Source organism: Balaenoptera physalus (genome assembly GCF_965194825.1).
Source record: "Balaenoptera physalus genome assembly, contig: HAP1_SCAFFOLD_1002, whole genome shotgun sequence".
NCBI classification, from domain to species: domain Eukaryota; kingdom Metazoa; phylum Chordata; class Mammalia; order Artiodactyla; family Balaenopteridae; genus Balaenoptera; species Balaenoptera physalus.
Genome location: NW_028125790.1, coordinates 16,382 through 39,053, shown reverse-complemented (window position 1 = coordinate 39,053; position 22,672 = coordinate 16,382). Strand labels below are relative to the sequence as shown.

The 22,672-nt window shown below is 43.6% G+C and overlaps 2 long non-coding RNA genes across 2 annotated transcripts; both read right to left on the bottom strand.

Moving 5' to 3' along the window:
• Positions 1-1,854: 1,854 nt before the first annotated feature.
• Positions 1,855-7,233, bottom strand: LOC309653712. Its single transcript, XR_014259405.1, has 3 exons — positions 7,155-7,233; positions 5,923-6,020; positions 1,855-1,918 (listed from the first exon to the last, which is right to left on the bottom strand). It is a non-coding gene; the product is annotated as an uncharacterized lncRNA (long non-coding RNA).
• A 9,563-nt stretch (positions 7,234-16,796) lies between these two features.
• Positions 16,797-22,176, bottom strand: LOC309653715. The gene is made up of 3 exons (XR_014259408.1): positions 22,098-22,176; positions 20,866-20,963; positions 16,797-16,860 (listed from the first exon to the last, which is right to left on the bottom strand). It is a non-coding gene; the product is annotated as an uncharacterized lncRNA (long non-coding RNA).
• Between the last annotated feature and the right edge of the window lie 496 nt (positions 22,177-22,672).

Genomic DNA, 22,672 nt, shown 5'->3' with positions numbered 1-22,672 from the left:
TTGTCCACAACATAGGCCTGGTCCTGTTGATATTAGGATTCTTTAAGTTAGGCGTCCTGGGATAGCAGCTCCTTTTAGGCCTGAGAAGGAACAACTCCGGAGTGTACAACAATTTCAGATGAAACTAATATTCAATGACTATCCCTAACTACTCGGTTGTTGACTTCTATTAGTCATTATGCTCCTGGTTTTAGCTCTGATGTGGGGATTACAGAGGAGTCAACATTTAAATCTTCGTAATCTGTGGATTTGTAGCTTCAGTATCATTACTGACCCATAGTTTTTTATGGTTTGGGAAGAGTTATTGATTTCATGTATCATGTAAAGGATTCACAATGATGATAGGGCAATTAAGATTACAATAATAGCTAGTAAATTGTTCACATTTTCTCTACCTGTGCATCTATTGTATGCATATGAGTTTAGATGTCAATATTAGTGAAATGATATAGAGGACTAGAGAACTTATTTTAAAAATCACTATTAATGTGTGACGAAGAAAATGTAAAAGTTCTTCCATAATCGGTGATGTTGTATCTTGAGAGCCTAGATGAAATTGATATGCCTTAGTGATATACAGGATTTTAGCCTATCATTTAACTTTGACAAAGCTACATCACTTTTTACTTTTATCTCATTTATTGAGGAAGACATAATTGTTATGGTGTTGGCTTGAAACTGGTTGAAAAGGACTTGAGTCCTTCCTTATTTTACATTTACATAGGTAGGATCTTGAAACGTAGGATATGGTGGAGGACATCCGTGTAACCATTCTAGGTTAGGAGTAGCAATTTCCACTGCTAAGACTTCTTGTTTAGACACAAATGCTTTTCAAAGTATGAAGATTATTAGCATTACTGCTGCTACTGAGATGAATGAGCCTAAAGACAAAATATTTCATGTTGTGTGTGCCTCAGGGTACTCAGACTAACGTAGTGACATCCCTGAGAGGCCACGAAAGTGCTGCAGGAAGTCATATTTACTACTACAAATATACTTGTGAAGTGAATTTTTGCTCATGCTGAGTTAACTGTATAACCTGAGAATAGTGGGAATCAGTGTAGGAAGCCTCCTATAATAGTGAAGACTGCTCCCATGGACATTAGGTCATGGAAGTGTGCTACTACATAGTATGTATCCTGGAGGACAATGTCTGGGGATGAGTTGGCTAAGATGATTCCTGTCAAACCACCTACTGTAAAAAGAAAACCTAAAGCCTAAAACTCATAATATAGTGGGAGGTCATATAGTATTCCCTCCGTGAACAGTTGCTAACCAGGGACTTCCCTGGTGACGCAGTGGTTAAGAATTCGCCTGCTAATGCAGGGGACACGGGTTCGAGCCCTTGTCTGGGAAGATTCCACATGCCGCGGAGCAAAAAGCCCGTGTGCCACAACTACTGAGCCTGCCCTCTAGAGCCCACAAGCCACAACTACTGAAGCCCACGCGCCTAGAGGCCGTGCTCTGCAACAAGAGAAGCCACTGCAATGAAAGGGCCGCACACCGCAACGAAGAGTAGCTGCCGCTCACCGCAACCAGAGAAAGCCCATGCGCAGCAAGCAAGACCCAACTCAGCCAAAAAAAAAAAAGAGAAGAAAAAGAAAAATTAAATAAAGAGTTGCTAATCAGCTAGATACTTTTACTCCTGTAGGGATAGAAGTAATTACGGTAGCTGATGCAAAGTATGCTCCTGAGTCCACAGCTATCCCTATGGTAAACATATGATGGGCCCACAAGAGAACTCCTAAAAAACCAGTGGACATGACTCATACTATTCCCAGATAGCTGAAAGGCAATTTTTGTCCTAAATAGTATGTAATGATATGTGAGTTTATAACAAACCCTGTTAGGCCATGAATACAGACTTCAGGGTGAGCAAAGTATCAAAAGAGGTGTTGGTATAGGATTCGGTCTCCTCCTGCAGGTTCAAAGAAAGTAATGTTTAGATATCTATCTCTTAACAGCATGGCAATTCTGGCTGCTTGGACTGAGATTGGTAATTATAGTAATATGGCTATAGTTGGGGAAGATTAAACAAATAATGATGTTTGGTATTGGGATATGACTGCTGGTTTTGTATTAAAGACTATAGTAAAAAAAAAAAAAGACTATAGTAATAAAAGTAATAATAGCAAGAATTGAGGAGACACCTGCTAAATGTAAGGAGAAAACAGTTAGGTCGACAGAGGCTCCTGCATGAGCCAGATTGCAGGCTAGAGCTGAATACACGGTCCCACTGGTACCAGAACCAGCTTCTACTATTGGTGATATGAGTAGGAGTAAGAATGATGGGGGAAGTAGTCAAAAGTTTAAATGATTTATTGGGGGAAATGCTACTTCAGGTGTCCGAGTTATTAGTGGCCCAGGTCAGTTTTCAAAGCCTGCAATCATAACGGGTACAGCTATAAAGAAAACTATTACAAGTGCAGGGACTGTTATGACAACCTTTCAGATTTGGGCATCTCCAAGTAGCGGTCCAGGTCAGCATAGCTCAGCCTGGATTAATATAATTAAGGTGCTGCCTGCTACTCCAGCTCAAGCACCAAATAGTAAATATAAAATGCCGATATCTTTGTGATTTGTTGAAAATAATCAGCAGTGTATGAACAGAGGTAAAATGACTGAGTTAGCATTAGACTGTAAATCTAAAGACAGAGTTTGAGCCCTCTTTCTGGCAAACCCTGTGGTGAATCAACACATTCAATTCTAACTTCAGAGAAGCAGCTTCAATTCTGCCAGTGATTATCCTGCCGTTTTTTTTTTTCTTTTTTTCTTTCTCAAATGAAGGAGAAGTAGACTGAAGCCAGTTGACTAGAGGATTTGCCTGTTAACTAAAGTTTCCTGGGGTTAAAACTCATCAATCTCGTAAAGATTTGGCTTCAATACAGTGTTTGCTTTACATTTAATTGATGTAGAATAAAGTCTTGCAATCCTTATTTTTAGGAATTAAGTAAATTTCACTTGTTTAGGGTTTTGAAAGCTCTTGGTCTGAACTAACCTAAATTCCTAGTCCAGCACCGATAGAATGGGTGTTGTGTGTAGTAACCGTGTGGGTATTATGATTGGTAATGATAGGAAGGTTATTTCTTTGTATGTTCAAATTGTTTTGTGTTTGTGTTGTTTAATGAAGGGAATATAGTTAGTGATGTGGAGTATGTTAGCTGCAAGTAGAAATATATGCTGAGGACTGCTATGATGGCTATTAGTGTTGGTAGAATGATGTTGTCGTTTGTGTTATCTCTTGGATAATTATTCATTTGGGTAGAAAGCCTGATAGTGATGGGCGATGTCCTAATGATACTGTAATGGTGAGGAAAATGATTGTGATGGGAGGTGTTTTATCTCATGTGTGTGATAATGATACTCTTGTAGTACATGATCTAGGCATAAATAAGAAGAAGATAGTGTTGTTATGATATAAATTAGTATGTTTAGGATTGTTATGATCTGAATATACATTATAATAGCTGTTATTCATCCTATATGGGCAATTGATGAGGAGGGTGTAATATTTTCCAGGTGAGTATGGCGAAGTCGGCCTCAGCCTCCAGCTATGATTTATAATATCACTATGATTAATAGTATATTTAGGTTGATGGATGGTGACATGTGGTATAAAACTGATAGGGTTGCAATTTTGTCATGTTGATAGCATCAGGTCTGCTGTTCATGGGATGCCTCGTGTGACTTCAGGCAATCAGAAGTGAAATGGGGAAAGTCCTACTTTTGTGACAAGGGCGATTGTCATGAGGGTGGATGCTGCTGGATTAAAGATTCTTGTTATTCATTGTGCTCTTTGACCAGAGTATATTAGATTAATGATAATAGCCATTATAAGTAGTATTGATGTGGTGGACTGTTTTAGGAAATATTTGTTGGATGCTTCTGTAGGTTATGGGTTCATGTGTTTTATTAGAATGGGGATACCATTAACCAGTGTGAGCTTGTTATACAATTATATTTCCTGAGAAAATGGTCAGTAGAATGATGGTAAAAACAATGAGAGTTTATTAGCACAGGAAGGATATACAAAAATATTTTGGGGGTATGGGCCTGAAGCTTACTTAGAGAACTTTACTATATAGCATGTGGTGTAATGTGGTAGGTAGCATGGAGAATGTAAAATTATTAGGAAGAATTCAATTCCAGGAATAAGAGCATTGAAACCTCTATGATTTACTCTATCAAAGAAACTCTTTTGTCAGACATATTTCTTAAATTTGTGGTGGGTTGCCTGGTATGATGACAAGTAGTGAAAACTCTCATATACATAAGGTTAATGTTAGTCGTAAAAAAACTTTTCATAAGAGATGTATGCGTTGATCATATCAAAATTGTAGGTAGGAGGCTCAAATTCATAGAAAGGAGATTGTTAGATGTGCTTTAATGATGACTTGGGCTGTATATAATTCTGGCACCTAGGGACTGTCGAATGCTCCTAAAAATAGATTGCTGTGGAAATGTTTATTATAGGGAAATTGACATATTCTCTAGGAGGGACGGGGTGAATGGGCCTGCTACATTTTCTACATTGAAGACATATACAGGTTTTGATGCTACTTCCGTTAAATCAAGTGGGGCTTCATTGGATTTCTGCTACTGCGGAGATAATCAAATTCTGGGTAGGGGTCAGGAGAAAATTAGTCATAGGTGTTCTTGTGTAATAATTACTGTTGAAAGTGTAAATGATCTATTTATCAGTAAGACTGAGAATAGAATAACTGCTACATTACTTCATATGAGATGATTGTCTGTGCTATTGTTCCTAGAGCTCCAGTGAGTGTGTATTATGAATGTGAAGTTCATCCAGATCTGAGGATGGAGTAAATGGCTAGGTGTGATGTGTCTAATAGAAATAATATGCCTACATTTATATTAATTAGTGGATAAGATATGGGAAGAGGAATTCATGTTGTGAGAGCCAGGGTTAAGGCTAGCATTGGGGTTAAGGCTAGCAAGAGAAGCCACCGCAATGAGAAGCCCGCGCACCGCAACAAAGAGTAGCTCCCGCTTGCCGCAACTAGAGAAAACCTGCGCATAGCAACGAAGACCCAACGCAGCCAAAAACAAATTAATTAGTTAACTATTTTAAACAAAAGTACTATATCCTTCTGTACAGCTTCTCTGGGAAGAACAGAGAGATGGCGTAGGAGAGTGAGAAAGACCAATATTTAGTGCACATCTCTCATGCAGGTGCTCTGCTGGCTCAGATAGATTTATCCCCACTTTACAAAGGAGGAAATAATCTCACAGAGGTTTAGTAATTTTCCCAAAGCCAAACAGCTATGGAGTGGCAGAACCAAGATCTGAACCAAGTCTGTTACCTTCAAAGCCTAAGTCCTCATCACAACAAAACTCAATTAATATTTACATTTATCGAATTACATTGCAACCTGGGGAGTTCTTGGCACAATCCTGAATAAGAGTGAGAAAGAAAGAAATAGCATTGTTCCTACCGTCAACGCAAATTTTTGGAGCAGCTGCTAGATGCCTGGCCCTTTTTGGGGTTCAGCAGTGATCAAGACAGGAAGAGTCCTGCTTTCATGAACCACGTAGTGGGGAGGAGAGACGGGTGCAACTTGGGTGAGTGATTTCACCTTGCTGGACCTCTGTTTTGTCATCTGGAAAATGGGATGGGTGTTCCTCCTTTTCTGGGATTGTCCAGCCCTCACATTCTCTGATTCCATAAGAAGCATTTGTTTTCCTGTTTCTTTAAAATTCATTCAGGCCGTGAGCTGTGATGAATGTTGTTAGCTGCTCCCCAAATCACTCTATTCCCACCCTTTTCCTGTGATCAGGTCTTTCCCGAAACATGACTCACAGTCAGTCAAGTCACAGAACCTAAGGGGCACCCAGCAGAAAAATTCCAACCCTTGCTTCCCAGGAGCTCTGCGGTCTACCTGCCAGGTAAACTTAACTCACCTGGCACAAGGTGGCCATCCCTGGTTTCACATCAACATGATCTCAGGCACAAACCTCCTTGTTTTTCCATTTTGTCTTTAAGTTACTTGTTGAAACAACTGCACAAATATGACACAGATATAAAATCAGGCATCTTCTGCCCCCAGTGCCTACTAATAAATGATTTTCTGCCACTTTAATGATAAAGATAGAACATTTCAACATTCTGCTACCCTTATTATTTGTCATTTTTGTTGATATTTCTATTGACTACATCTTTCAATATTGTAACAATGGAACATTTATTTAGGGTGTTCCAGACCCAGCCTTTAGTGGTAAAGGTTTTGTTGTTATATTTCTATTATATTTCCTTTAAAAATCTTTATCCTATTTAAATGGATTAAGTCAATTCTATAGGCATTTATCTTATGATATTGATGAAATTGATACATAGAGGGCAGTAGTACAAGTTGATTGGACTTGAGAACCTCTATTAGCACAGTTAAGTATAAATATTATCTATATGTAAACCAAAGTACAGGCCGAGTGAGATTCTCTGACTTTTTTCCACTGTCTGCCCCTCAAGCCTGTGAGAAATGGAATAGTTCTTGCCCTATCAGTAAACAAAGGATGTCACAGTCTTCAGCACTTGCAGCCCTCCAATGTGAGCCGGCGGGCCCTGAGGCACTCAGGATATGCAAATACAGAATGCAGGCCCCAGAGAGCTGAGGTGCATATCAAAGGAAGGAATTCAGTGAGCCCAGGCAAAGAAAAGCGCCGCATTCCTCACCTTGGGAGAGCTGGTTTTCCTTAGTTAACAATCACCTTTTGATATTCCCCATTACCTGCGCCAGTTCCCTGCCCTGTCCCCTCCCCCCGGTACTTTAGCTCAGGGAGGAAGGAGCGCAGAGGGACTCGGCTGAATAAGGGGCCTGCGCGCCTCGGGAGGAGTTTTCAGCCGCTTTCCCCGCAGTCGGGAAGAGGGGCGCTGACGCTGCAGCCGGACCCTGAGCCTCCCTTGCCCCGTTTCCCCTCAGGACGCTCAGGCCGACCCCCTCCTCACGCCCAACAGGCCTCACGAGCCAGGACGAGGGCAGGGGCGAGAGGACGGACCGAAGTTCCCGGGGACCAGACGCTGGAGGCCGCTCTTTCTGCACAGCAGCGGCGGGTGGCAGCGAACCCCTGCCCCTCAGAAGCTGGTCTTGTGCTGCCGCCCGGGCACCGGACCAGGCGGAGGGTCGGCGCCCACTTACCCAGCCCGCCGTCCCCGCGACTGTCATGGCTTCGGCCGCCGGGGCACCTCCAGAGCCGGCAGCCTCAGTGAGGTCGCCCTCCCCTCGGGCTGCGGGGCAGTTCCGTGAAGGCGGAGGGAAGAGACCCCGCCTGAGCCGGGAGTTCCAGCTCTGAGGAAACGCGGGCTCTGTTCAGCGCGCAGTGGGTGGGACCGCTCTGCCCCGAGGCCTTCCGGGAGGGAGCGGGGCGGCGGGGGAGGGAGCCGCCAGGAGCGCAGGGCCCCGTCGGGGGTCATGGAGGGGCGACCCGGCCTGGGGGCCATGCCCATTGTGGCCGCAGCCCAGGCCTTTTTCCTGGAATCCTACACAAAAAAATTAGAAAGATACACAGTCTATAGTAAATACTCACAAATGATTGTTGCTGCTGTGCTCACTATTCTATTAAAGGTGTAAAATCCATAAAACACTTTAAGTTCAAAATTAAATATGAATTTTTACCTTTCTAATTATGTCTCTGATATTCACAGTTGTGGTTAATGAATCAGAGACTGTGGCATCACTAGTTAAAAATGAGCTTGTTAAAAAAATAGAACTCAGGCCCACCGGACCTACTGAATCACAATCTGCACTTTTACAATCTCCCCAGTGTACTCGTGTACCCATGAATAGTTGAAAGGTACATTTCTACCTCGACAGGTCTTTTCTCTATGAGAAATACACACATTTTATCCAGTTTGATATAAATAAAACACTCAAAAATGCACATGCCTGTGTTGAAACCATCATTTTATCATTTCTTTGCCAGACAAGTATAGTCTCTATACTGGTTTTGTGGATCACATGCCATACTCTTTTCTTGTAGTTAGAAATAAGGTAGAGAAAGTTACTTTGTAAAAAAATAATTATATATATATATATATATATATATATATATATATATATATATATGTATTAGTGGATAATTGAAGACACTCTTCTAAATTAAAACCTTCTCTTCACTTGCTGTTTTCTTCTTGGGTCATATTATGAACTCTTCCCGTGGCCACATGGCATGTGTACGTTTAATTTCAGGGACTGCTGACATTCCAGGATGTGGCCATAGATTTCTGTCAAGAGGAGTGAGAATGCGTGGACCAAGATCAATGGGAATTGTACAGGGATGTGATGTTAGAGAAGTATAGGAACCTGCTCTCCTTGGGTGAGGATACCTTCCTTCCAGAATTCCTTATCCAACCACAGGGTTTGGAGTCCTTCATTTGTAGAATGTCTCCTGGAATCTTCTGCTTCCTACAATAGGGTTTCAGATTGCAACGTTTCAGGAAAGATTGGGAGTTTGTGGGTATAATTTTTCTTATTCTTTTAAAATTGCAGCCTCCCTTTTAATATACTTTGTAACTGCTTGGGATGTGTCTATATGAACTGTGTACTATAGGCTTCTGTTATAGTCCTTACAATATTTATTGCCTTATTTTCTCTAACAATTTTCCATGGATTCTTTGGGCTTAAGGTATATTAAAAGGGAGACTGTGAATCTGGGACTTGCCCGGTGATGCAGTGATTAAGAATTCGCCTGCCAATGCAGGGGACCCGGTTCGATCCCCGGTCCGGGAAGATCTCACGTGCCACGGAACAACTAAGCCAGTGGGCCACAACTACTGAGTCTGCACGCCACAACTACTGAAGCCGGTGTGTCTTGATCCCGTGTGCCATTTATTTTTTGGAGAATAAAACCACTTCTGAGTGATTAAAATTTAGGCCAGCTAGTCAAAATGCTTTATCACCTGTTCTTCTAAAACACTGGTCAGTAAAACAAGTTTTACTAGGGATAACAGTGTAATTGTATTCTGGAGTTCATATGGGCAATATGGTTTATGACCTTGATGCTGGATCACGACATTTCAACGGTATAACTGCTATTAATTGTCTGTTTGTTCAACGATTAAAGTCTCACGTGACCTGAGTTCAGACTGGAGTCATCCTGGTTGGTTTCTGTCTATAGCAGATTTCTTCCAGTATGAAAGGACAAGAGCAATACGGCTTCCTTTACAAAATGTCTTCAAACTAAATGATGATATAATCTACATTCAGTTAATTTATACATACCCTACTGTAGAACAGGGTTCGTTACGCTGGCAGAGCCCAGTAATTATGTAAAAATGAAACTTTTTCTGCACTGGTTCAAGTCCTCTTCCTAAGAATATGTTTATAATCAACATTCTTTCACAAATTACCCAATTTAATTCACCATAGCATTCCTCATATTAACTAAATGGAAAATCCTAGGCTATATACAAATCCAGAAAGGACCAAAAATCATCAGCCCCCATGGATGATTACAACCCATTGCTGAGGCATTCAAATTACTTATTAAAGAACCACTATGTCCATCAACATCATCAATTTATATATTATTGCCCCAATGCTAGCCTTAACCCTGGCTCTCACAACATGAATTCCTCTTCCCATATCTCATCCAGTAATTAGTATAAATGTAGGCATATTATTTCTATTAGCCATATCACACTTAGCCATTTAGTCCATCCTCAGATCTGGATGAACTTCACATTCAAAATACTCACTCACTGGAGCTCCAGGAACAATAGCACAGACGATCATCTCATATGAAGTAATGTAGCAGTTATACTATTCTCAGTCTTACTGGTAAATGGATCATTTACACTTTCAACAGTAATTATTACACAAGAACACCTATGACTAATTTTCTCCTGACCCCTACCCAGAATTTGATTATCTCCACAGTAGCAGAAATCCAGTGAAGTCCCACTTGATTTAACAGACGTAGAATCAAAACCTGTGCATGTCTTCAATGTAGAAAATGTAGCAGGCCCATTCACCCCGTCCTTCCTAGAGAATATATCAATTTCCCTATAATAAACATTTCCACAGCAATCTATTTTTAGGAGCATTCGACAATCCCTAGGTGCCAGAATTATAGATTCTTTCATCTTGTAAATATAGTTTTCTTTAAAAAATAATTTTTATAGTTTTACTACCTTTAAACAAAATGTACTCCATTGCTGTGGAATATTCCTTCATAGGAGCGTGCATGGTTCATTTCTGCATCCGTCTGTGATGGCCTTCAGGTTCCTTCAGGTTTGGCTCCTGTGGCTGCAAGTCCATGTCCGTGTGTCATGGTGCAGGGCTGGTGGGTTTGTGTTCAACTGGGAGGAGCACTGTGGGTCTCTGTGCACGGACTTCGCTATCTGTGGCCCGATTGCTTCAGAAGTGGTTGCATCCCCCCGTTGCATACCAGGCTTTCCATTGCTCCACATCCTGCTGATATTTGATACTATGTCTTTCATGTCTGCCATTCTGGTAGGTGTATGCACAGTATTTTGCTTATGGCTTTAATCCCTCTGTTGTTAGTGAAGTTGTACATTTTGTGGTATTCATGGACTATTTCCTGTTGTTTTTTGAAAAGTTTTAAAAATTGTGGTCTGGTACACATAACATAAAATGTATTATCTTAACCATTTTTAAATGCACATTTCAGGGTCAGGAAGTAATTCACACTGTTGTGCAAACCTGACCACCATCATCCTCCAGAACTTTTTCATCTTGCAAAATTGAAACAGTCCCCATTAAACACTCACTCGCCATTGTACCTCCCTCAGCCTCTGGCCCTCAACATCCTACTTTATGTCTCTATATTTCCGACTGCTCTAGGGGCCTTGTATGAGTGGATCAAGCACTGTTTGTTTTTTTGTGTCTAGCTTACATCACTGAGCATAATGCCCTCAAGGTTCATCCCTGCTGCATCCTGTGTCAGAACTGACTTCCTTTTTAGGCTGAATAGCATTCCCTTGTATTGATGGACCGTGTTTTTCTTCTCCATTCATCCATTAGTGGACACATGTAATATCTACATTCATTTCTACTGTCATAATATTTGTGGAATAAAATCAGAAAGTCCTATGAATCAAAGGTCATTTGCCGTTATCATTTTTCTTAAACTTTTTGTTGTGGAAAACATCAAGGCTAAGAAAAGGGGAAAATACATGTCAGCTTCACTTGTGTTCAGGAATTAATGCTTTACGGATTCACTTTATTCCCTGAGTGTGTGCTATGCGTGTGCATGTGCCTGTTTGCATACATATGCTGTGCATGTGCATAGGTATGTGCACTTGCACACATTAGTGTGTGCATGGGCATATCGGTGCATGTGTGTTCACATGCTAGTGTGTGAATATATTTGTGCTGTGCACGTGCATATGTTTGTGTGTGTGCTGTGCCTGCCTGTGCGCACACCTGTGTGTTTGCTGGAACCACTTGCAAGTTGGCTGCAGACTGAATTGTGCCCCAGGTATATCCGCACGCAGCTGCTCTAACAATCCTGCGTAGCCACGTAAAGGTCACAGGTCTCAGGGATTTAAATGGATGGAGCAGGATATCCTGACACAGAGTTTGTATTCCAATGACTGTCACTGTCTCAGTAACATCCTTCACACCTTCTTTAAGCCCCATTCAGGGTCCAGTTTAGACTCCCATTACATTCAGTCACCTGTCCCAGGTCCCCTAAAGCAACAATATCACCGTTGGAGAGCCCGACCAAGGCTGGGGGTGTCCCTCCTGTTGGCCTGGCCTCCAGGTCTTGCTTTGGCTCCTGTTTTCTCATATCTCAGCCAGGCCCCGACTTGGATCGGGCCGCCACCTCTTTCCTCACAGGGTCCCATCGCCCAGTCAAGGGGGTTCATTCTCCCCAAACACAACATCAGGAGTCGGGGGCTGACAGTCCCCACTGGGTCTCCTTCATGTGAGACCCTGTGCTGTTGAAAGAGCAGGCACCCTGCCCTCGGGGGTGGGGGACTGGGGAGCGACATGCGGCCCACGATGGGCAGGCGGGTCTCCGGGTGGGGCGAGCCAGTGTGCAAGGAGTTCCGCGGTGGGTTCTCCTCTCCAACGGCTTCTGTGCCCCTACCTCTCCCCGTGCCTCCCCTCGAAGACAGCGCGGTGCCCGGGTTGGGAACCATGGGAGCCGTCAGCCACCGCCCCCTCTACACACACACACACACACACGCACACGCACACGCACACGCACAGGCACACGCTGCAGGGAAGCAGGACCTGAGTGCAGGGCTCTCAGAGGCCCTGAGCGCCCCGCCCGGAATCGGCCAGCCAAATGGACAGACCGGATCTCCCGGCCCGGACCATGCAGGACTCTCCTGACCTGGCTTCCAGTGTGGCCGCCTCCTTCTGGAAGCCTGGGAGGCTGGAATCAGGCCACTTCTTGTGTGTCCTGGCAGCAGACTGGGCTGCACTCTAAGAAGTTCGTGGCTCGCCCGTGGATCCTGACCATCAGGTGGCCAGAGAAATTGGGAACATTTCTGTTTTGCCTGTTGAAATGTTTAATGACAAAGATTTTGTTCAGTTTCCTGATGTGGGTGTCCAAAGATGAGAGACCCATGTGTGTGATCTGTACCCCCTATGAGATCAGCCCTAAGCTAGTTTAAACATGATCAAGTTGTGTCTACATGGTAGATTTAGACCTCTGCATGTCCTGTCTACTGATTATGTTTAGAGCTGACCATGTGTTGTCTATAATAAGAAGATTTAGAACTGACCATGTTCTGTGTACGCTAGGACTATGGGGACCTGGGTAGAGACCCGGCCTGGCCTCAGTACTGGGAAGCTCCGTGCCTGCATCTGAATGTCTGTGCTTAGATGTCTGGGGTCTGGAGCTGAGGTGGGCTTGTCTACGTAACAGCCTCTCTTCTGAGTGTGGTGACCTGGTCCTCCCAAGGGTCAGTGCTATGGTCGGGGCCTTAGTCTTAATCCCTGCAAGGTTCACCTTCCCTGGGGCTCATGGTGAATCCTCAGGAGGACTACCTGGCAATAATTCCAATTTACCAGCACGTGCATGGTGCATAGGGAAGCAGGTTTAGCTGATGAATTGATTGCAGGGCACGCAGATCGGGCAAAAGGCCGATGGGTGACAGCTGAGGCTGCTGCTGAGCTCTCCCTCCAGTCTACCGTCCCTACTCAGCAGAGTCCAGAGCTGCCCCTCGGCTTTCAGCCCTGCTGTCCTGTGCATTTCCTCAACATGTAAGTGAGGCGAGAAAGGACTGAGCATGCCAGCACCAGGGTCGTGTGTTCAACTCTAGTATGAAAGCTGTAAAAACAGTTAAAATCACACAGAACCAAAGTGAGAAGAGGAGGACTCCTCTGGGACAAGTGTGGGGAAAGGAGACCCACCTGACACTTTTTCCCATCCCAGGAGGTCCCAGGGACCCAGCTTGTTTCCACATTGGGGGAGCCCCCTGCAGAGCCATGGTGTCCTGACCAAGGGGACGTGTGACCCCAGGTGCAGGGTCTGGGGAGGTGAGGTCACCCTGGGACTGTGGACATGTGACCCAGGTGGAGGGGTCTGGGGAGGTGGGTCACCCTGGTGAGTGTGGATGTGTGACCCCAGGTATAGGGTGAGGGGACTGTGTGGGTCTCACCATACCTGCATGAGTCAGGATCACATGGATGGTGAGACCGCATATGCGCTCTTTGCCTGCAGTGTGTCCTGTCCCCTTTGAGATTTCCAACCTCTGCATTAAGGGTGTTGTCCTGATTAACCTGTGGTTCCTTTTCTTCTCTTCATCTTGTCAAAATCATATGAGGTCAGGCATGTTTGAGTGGGTTGCTGCTCTGTGTTCCGGTGAGTGACAACACTTGGTGGTATCATACTAATACTATAGCATATCATATGTCTAGTCTATGGGGGTCACCACTGCCTGGGTCCCCCTGGACAGAGGTCAGGTGAGCACAGACTAGGCCCCCCAAAGAATGGTCTCCCACATGCTCTGTGAGGGTACCGTGATGGCCCCTAAGGTAGGGGACTGTGTCTGGGCCTCCGACATTTGTGATGAAGGGGAGTCGAAATGGAATCTCAGTTAACAAGACATTATTTTAAGAATTTATTTTAAGTGAAATAAAACACACGTCACATACCCTTTACCATCATCACCATTTTAAGTGCACGTTTCTGAGGCATCAGATAGATTCACTTTCTCGTGGAGCCATCACCACCATCCCTAGAACTATTCATCTTGCAAAACCAAAATTCCACAACCATGAAAGTCTCATTCCCCATTCCCTCCCACTGCCCCTGGCACCGACATCCACTTCAGTCCCTGAGTTGTCGACTCCAGGGCACCCACTGGAGTGGAATCCTGCAGTGTTTGCTGACGGGTCATTTTGGAAGAGCTGACTTTCAGTCTGAAGCTCTGCCTGTTCGCATCTGAAGAATCTGCATTTAAGGAGAGGGTGTATGAGGAAGGGGGTGTATGCGGGACAAAGGTGTCCGGGGTGCAGGTGAGCCAGGACCTGACCAGCTGCCTTTTGGGTCCTCTGGTCCCATCTCTTGGTCTGTGCCTCATCTGCATCATCACTGTCCCCGCTGGCACCGCTGGGGTGTTGTTGTCTGAGTGAGAGTCCCCTGGTGCCCCTGCTCTCCTCCCCTCCTCCTGCTGGTTGGGGAGGGAACTGCTTGCTGTGTGGTCTCTACTCCTGAGGCATGAAGGACCCTGTAGCATGGACCTGCAGAGTGTGGGGTGTGGTGCCAAGAGCATGGGGCCCACATAGGACACGACATCGGGGCGTGACAAGTGCTAGGGCTGCCTCATCACTGACAGGGAATGTTGCCCAGATCCTGCTCCAGAGGGCGTGGTGGGTGGCCTGGGACCCTAGAGGCCCCATTCCTATACTGGAGCTTGGAGAGTGCATCCCCATGGGCTGCAGATTCACCCCATATCTCAGCCATATCCCTCTGTCCTGTCTTTGAACTCAGGAAAACGAGCTCTCTTGTCCACAACATAGGCCTGGTCCTGTTGATATTAGGATTCTTTAAGTTAGGCGTCCTGGGATAGCAGCTCCTTTTAGGCCTGAGAAGGAACAACTCCGGAGTGTACAACAATTTCAGATGAAACTAATATTCAATGACTATCCCTAACTACTCGGTTGTTGACTTCTATTAGTCATTATGCTCCTGGTTTTAGCTCTGATGTGGGGATTACAGAGGAGTCAACATTTAAATCTTCGTAATCTGTGGATTTGTAGCTTCAGTATCATTACTGACCCATAGTTTTTTATGGTTTGGGAAGAGTTATTGATTTCATGTATCATGTAAAGGATTCACAATGATGATAGGGCAATTAAGATTACAATAATAGCTAGTAAATTGTTCACATTTTCTCTACCTGTGCATCTATTGTATGCATATGAGTTTAGATGTCAATATTAGTGAAATGATATAGAGGACTAGAGAACTTATTTTAAAAATCACTATTAATGTGTGACGAAGAAAATGTAAAAGTTCTTCCATAATCGGTGATGTTGTATCTTGAGAGCCTAGATGAAATTGATATGCCTTAGTGATATACAGGATTTTAGCCTATCATTTAACTTTGACAAAGCTACATCACTTTTTACTTTTATCTCATTTATTGAGGAAGACATAATTGTTATGGTGTTGGCTTGAAACTGGTTGAAAAGGACTTGAGTCCTTCCTTATTTTACATTTACATAGGTAGGATCTTGAAACGTAGGATATGGTGGAGGACATCCGTGTAACCATTCTAGGTTAGGAGTAGCAATTTCCACTGCTAAGACTTCTTGTTTAGACACAAATGCTTTTCAAAGTATGAAGATTATTAGCATTACTGCTGCTACTGAGATGAATGAGCCTAAAGACAAAATATTTCATGTTGTGTGTGCCTCAGGGTACTCAGACTAACGTAGTGACATCCCTGAGAGGCCACGAAAGTGCTGCAGGAAGTCATATTTACTACTACAAATATACTTGTGAAGTGAATTTTTGCTCATGCTGAGTTAACTGTATAACCTGAGAATAGTGGGAATCAGTGTAGGAAGCCTCCTATAATAGTGAAGACTGCTCCCATGGACATTAGGTCATGGAAGTGTGCTACTACATAGTATGTATCCTGGAGGACAATGTCTGGGGATGAGTTGGCTAAGATGATTCCTGTCAAACCACCTACTGTAAAAAGAAAACCTAAAGCCTAAAACTCATAATATAGTGGGAGGTCATATAGTATTCCCTCCGTGAACAGTTGCTAACCAGGGACTTCCCTGGTGACGCAGTGGTTAAGAATTCGCCTGCTAATGCAGGGGACACGGGTTCGAGCCCTTGTCTGGGAAGATTCCACATGCCGCGGAGCAAAAAGCCCGTGTGCCACAACTACTGAGCCTGCCCTCTAGAGCCCACAAGCCACAACTACTGAAGCCCACGCGCCTAGAGGCCGTGCTCTGCAACAAGAGAAGCCACTGCAATGAAAGGGCCGCACACCGCAACGAAGAGTAGCTGCCGCTCACCGCAACCAGAGAAAGCCCATGCGCAGCAAGCAAGACCCAACTCAGCCAAAAAAAAAAAAGAGAAGAAAAAGAAAAATTAAATAAAGAGTTGCTAATCAGCTAGATACTTTTACTCCTGTAGGGATAGAAGTAATTACGGTAGCTGATGCAAAGTATGCTCCTGAGTCCACAGCTATCCCTATGGTAAACATATGATGGGCCCACAAGAGAACTCCTAAAAAACCAGTGGACATGACTCATACTATTCCCAGATAGCTGAAAGGCAATTTTTGTCCTAAATAGTATGTAATGATATGTGAGTTTATAACAAACCCTGTTAGGCCATGAATACAGACTTCAGGGTGAGCAAAGTATCAAAAGAGGTGTTGGTATAGGATTCGGTCTCCTCCTGCAGGTTCAAAGAAAGTAATGTTTAGATATCTATCTCTTAACAGCATGGCAATTCTGGCTGCTTGGACTGAGATTGGTAATTATAGTAATATGGCTATAGTTGGGGAAGATTAAACAAATAATGATGTTTGGTATTGGGATATGACTGCTGGTTTTGTATTAAAGACTATAGTAAAAAAAAAAAAGACTATAGTAATAAAAGTAATAATAGCAAGAATTGAGGAGACACCTGCTAAATGTAAGGAGAAAACAGTTAGGTCGACAGAGGCTCCTGCATGAGCCAGATTGCAGGCTAGAGCTGAATACACGGTCCCACTGGTACCAGAACCAGCTTCTACTATTGGTGATATGAGTAGGAGTAAGAATGATGGGGGAAGTAGTCAAAAGTTTAAATGATTTATTGGGGGAAATTCTACTTCAGGTGTCCGAGTTATTAGTGGCCCAGGTCAGTTTTCAAAGCCTGCAATCATAACGGGTACAGCTATAAAGAAAACTATTACAAGTGCAGGGACTGTTATGACAACCTTTCAGATTTGGGCATCTCCAAGTAGCGGTCCAGGTCAGCATAGCTCAGCCTGGATTAATATAATTAAGGTGCTGCCTGCTACTCCAGCTCAAGCACCAAATAGTAAATATAAAATGCCGATATCTTTGTGATTTGTTGAAAATAATCAGCAGTGTATGAACAGAGGTAAAATGACTGAGTTAGCATTAGACTGTAAATCTAAAGACAGAGTTTGAGCCCTCTTTCTGGCAAACCCTGTGGTGAATCAACAAATTCAATTCTAACTTCAGAGAAGCAGCTTCAATTCTGCCAGTGATTATCCTGCCGTTTTTTTTTTTTTCTTTTTTTCTTTCTCAAATGAAGGAGAAGTAGACTGAAGCCAGTTGACTAGAGGATTTGCCTGTTAACAAAAGTTTCCTGGGGTTAAAACTCATCAATCTCGTAAAGATTTGGCTTCAATACAGTGTTTGCTTTACATTTAATTGATGTAGAATAAAGTCTTGCAATCCTTATTTTTAGGAATTAAGTAAATTTCACTTGTTTAGGGTTTTGAAAGCTCTTGGTCTGAACTAACCTAAATTCCTAGTCCAGCACCGATAGAATGGGTGTTGTGTGTAGTAACCGTGTGGGTATTATGATTGGTAATGATAGGAAGGTTATTTCTTTGTATGTTCAAATTGTTTTGTGTTTGTGTTGTTTAATGAAGGGAATATAGTTAGTGATGTGGAGTATGTTAGCTGCAAGTAGAAATATATGCTGAGGACTGCTATGATGGCTATTAGTGTTGGTAGAATGATGTTGTCGTTTGTGTTATCTCTTGGATAATTATTCATTTGGGTAGAAAGCCTGATAGTGATGGGCGATGTCCTAATGATACTGTAATGGTGAGGAAAATGATTGTGATGGGAGGTGTTTTATCTCATGTGTGTGATAATGATAATCTTGTAGTACATGATCTAGGCATAAATAAGAAGAAGATAGTGTTGTTATGATATAAATTAGTATGTTTAGGATTGTTATGATCTGAATATACATTATAATAGCTGTTATTCATCCTATATGGGCAATTGATGAGGAGGGTGTAATATTTTCCAGGTGAGTATGGCGAAGTCGGCCTCAGCCTCCAGCTATGATTTATAATATCACTATGATTAATAGTATATTTAGGTTGATGGATGGTGACATGTGGTATAAAACTGATAGGGTTGCAATTTTGTCATGTTGATAGCATCAGGTCTGCTGTTCATGGGATGCCTCGTGTGACTTCAGGCAATCAGAAGTGAAATGGGGAAAGTCCTACTTTTGTGACAAGGGCGATTGTCATGAGGGTGGATGCTGCTGGATTAAAGATTCTTGTTATTCATTGTGCTCTTTGACCAGAGTATATTAGATTAATGATAATAGCCATTATAAGTAGTATTGATGTGGTGGACTGTTTTAGGAAATATTTGTTGGATGCTTCTGTAGGTTATGGGTTCATGTGTTTTATTAGAATGGGGATACCATTAACCAGTGTGAGCTTGTTATACAATTATATTTCCTGAGAAAATGGTCAGTAGAATGATGGTAAAAACAATGAGAGTTTATTAGCACAGGAAGGATATACAAAAATATTTTGGGGGTATGGGCCTGAAGCTTACTTAGAGAACTTTACTATATAGCATGTGGTGTAATGTGGTAGGTAGCATGGAGAATGTAAAATTATTAGGAAGAATTCAATTCCAGGAATAAGAGCATTGAAACCTCTATGATTTACTCTATCAAAGAAACTCTTTTGTCAGACATATTTCTTAAATTTGTGGTGGGTTGCCTGGTATGATGACAAGTAGTGAAAACTCTCATATACATAAGGTTAATGTTAGTCGTAAAAAAACTTTTCATAAGAGATGTATGCGTTGATCATATCAAAATTGTAGGTAGGAGGCTCAAATTCATAGAAAGGAGATTGTTAGATGTGCTTTAATGATGACTTGGGCTGTATATAATTCTGGCACCTAGGGACTGTCGAATGCTCCTAAAAATAGATTGCTGTGGAAATGTTTATTATAGGGAAATTGACATATTCTCTAGGAGGGACGGGGTGAATGGGCCTGCTACATTTTCTACATTGAAGACATATACAGGTTTTGATGCTACTTCCGTTAAATCAAGTGGGGCTTCATTGGATTTCTGCTACTGCGGAGATAATCAAATTCTGGGTAGGGGTCAGGAGAAAATTAGTCATAGGTGTTCTTGTGTAATAATTACTGTTGAAAGTGTAAATGATCTATTTATCAGTAAGACTGAGAATAGAATAACTGCTACATTACTTCATATGAGATGATTGTCTGTGCTATTGTTCCTAGAGCTCCAGTGAGTGTGTATTATGAATGTGAAGTTCATCCAGATCTGAGGATGGAGTAAATGGCTAGGTGTGATGTGTCTAATAGAAATAATATGCCTACATTTATATTAATTAGTGGATAAGATATGGGAAGAGGAATTCATGTTGTGAGAGCCAGGGTTAAGGCTAGCATTGGGGTTAAGGCTAGCAAGAGAAGCCACCGCAATGAGAAGCCCGCGCACCGCAACAAAGAGTAGCCCCCGCTTGCCGCAACTAGAGAAAGCCTGCGCATAGCAACGAAGACCCAACGCAGCCAAAAACAAATTAATTAGTTAACTATTTTAAACAAAAGTACTATATCCTTCTGTACAGCTTCTCTGGGAAGAACAGAGAGATGGCGTAGGAGAGTGAGAAAGACCAATATTTAGTGCACATCTCTCATGCAGGTGCTCTGCTGGCTCAGATAGATTTATCCCCACTTTAAAAAGGAGGAAATAATCTCACAGAGGTTTAGTAATTTTCCCAAAGCCAAACAGCTATGGAGTGGCAGAACCAAGATCTGAACCAAGTCTGTTACCTTCAAAGCCTAAGTCCTCATCACAACAAAACTCAATTAATATTTACATTTATCGAATTACATTGCAACCTGGGGAGTTCTTGGCACAATCCTGAATAAGAGTGAGAAAGAAAGAAATAGCATTGTTCCTACCGTCAACGCAAATTTTTGGAGCAGCTGCTAGATGCCTGGCCCTTTTTGGGGTTCAGCAGTGATCAAGACAGGAAGAGTCCTGCTTTCATGAACCACGTAGTGGGGAGGAGAGACGGGTGCAACTTGGGTGAGTGATTTCACCTTGCTGGACCTCTGTTTTGTCATCTGGAAAATGGGATGGGTGTTCCTCCTTTTCTGGGATTGTCCAGCCCTCACATTCTCTGATTCCATAAGAAGCATTTGTTTTCCTGTTTCTTTAAAATTCATTCAGGCCGTGAGCTGTGATGAATGTTGTTAGCTGCTCCCCAAATCACTCTATTCCCACCCTTTTCCTGTGATCAGGTCTTTCCCGAAACATGACTCACAGTCAGTCAAGTCACAGAACCTAAGGGGCACCCAGCAGAAAAATTCCAACCCTTGCTTCCCAGGAGCTCTGCGGTCTACCTGCCAGGTAAACTTAACTCACCTGGCACAAGGTGGCCATCCCTGGTTTCACATCAACATGATCTCAGGCACAAACCTCCTTGTTTTTCCATTTTGTCTTTAAGTTACTTGTTGAAACAACTGCACAAATATGACACAGATATAAAATCAGGCATCTTCTGCCCCCAGTGCCTACTAATAAATGATTTTCTGCCACTTTAATGATAAAGATAGAACATTTCAACATTCTGCTACCCTTATTATTTGTCATTTTTGTTGATATTTCTATTGACTACATCTTTCAATATTGTAACAATGGAACATTTATTTAGGGTGTTCCAGACCCAGCCTTTAGTGGTAAAGGTTTTGTTGTTATATTTCTATTATATTTCCTTTAAAAATCTTTATCCTATTTAAATGGATTAAGTCAATTCTATAGGCATTTATCTTATGATATTGATGAAATTGATACATAGAGGGCAGTAGTACAAGTTGATTGGACTTGAGAACCTCTATTAGCACAGTTAAGTATAAATATTATCTATATGTAAACCAAAGTACAGGCCGAGTGAGATTCTCTGACTTTTTTCCACTGTCTGCCCCTCAAGCCTGTGAGAAATGGAATAGTTCTTGCCCTATCAGTAAACAAAGGATGTCACAGTCTTCAGCACTTGCAGCCCTCCAATGTGAGCCGGCGGGCCCTGAGGCACTCAGGATATGCAAATACAGAATGCAGGCCCCAGAGAGCTGAGGTGCATATCAAAGGAAGGAATTCAGTGAGCCCAGGCAAAGAAAAGCGCCGCATTCCTCACCTTGGGAGAGCTGGTTTTCCTTAGTTAACAATCACCTTTTGATATTCCCCATTACCTGCGCCAGTTCCCTGCCCTGTCCCCTCCCCCCGGTACTTTAGCTCAGGGAGGAAGGAGCGCAGAGGGACTCGGCTGAATAAGGGGCCTGCGCGCCTCGGGAGGAGTTTTCAGCCGCTTTCCCCGCAGTCGGGAAGAGGGGCGCTGACGCTGCAGCCGGACCCTGAGCCTCCCTTGCCCCGTTTCCCCTCAGGACGCTCAGGCCGACCCCCTCCTCACGCCCAACAGGCCTCACGAGCCAGGACGAGGGCAGGGGCGAGAGGACGGACCGAAGTTCCCGGGGACCAGACGCTGGAGGCCGCTCTTTCGGCACAGCAGCGGCGGGTGGCAGCGAACCCCTGCCCCTCAGAAGCTGGTCTTGTGCTGCCGCCCGGGCACCGGACCAGGCGGAGGGTCGGCGCCCACTTACCCAGCCCGCCGTCCCCGCGACTGTCATGGCTTCGGCCGCCGGGGCACCTCCAGAGCCGGCAGCCTCAGTGAGGTCGCCCTCCCCTCGGGCTGCGGGGCAGTTCCGTGAAGGCGGAGGGAAGAGACCCCGCCTGAGCCGGGAGTTCCAGCTCTGAGGAAACGCGGGCTCTGTTCAGCGCGCAGTGGGTGGGACCGCTCTGCCCCGAGGCCTTCCGGGAGGGAGCGGGGCGGCGGGGGAGGGAGCCGCCAGGAGCGCAGGGCCCCGTCGGGGGTCATGGAGGGGCGACCCGGCCTGGGGGCCATGCCCATTGTGGCCGCAGCCCAGGCCTTTTTCCTGGAATCCTACACAAAAAAATTAGAAAGATACACAGTCTATAGTAAATACTCACAAATGATTGTTGCTGCTGTGCTCACTATTCTATTAAAGGTGTAAAATCCATAAAACACTTTAAGTTCAAAATTAAATATGAATTTTTACCTTTCTAATTATGTCTCTGATATTCACAGTTGTGGTTAATGAATCAGAGACTGTGGCATCACTAGTTAAAAATGAGCTTGTTAAAAAAATAGAACTCA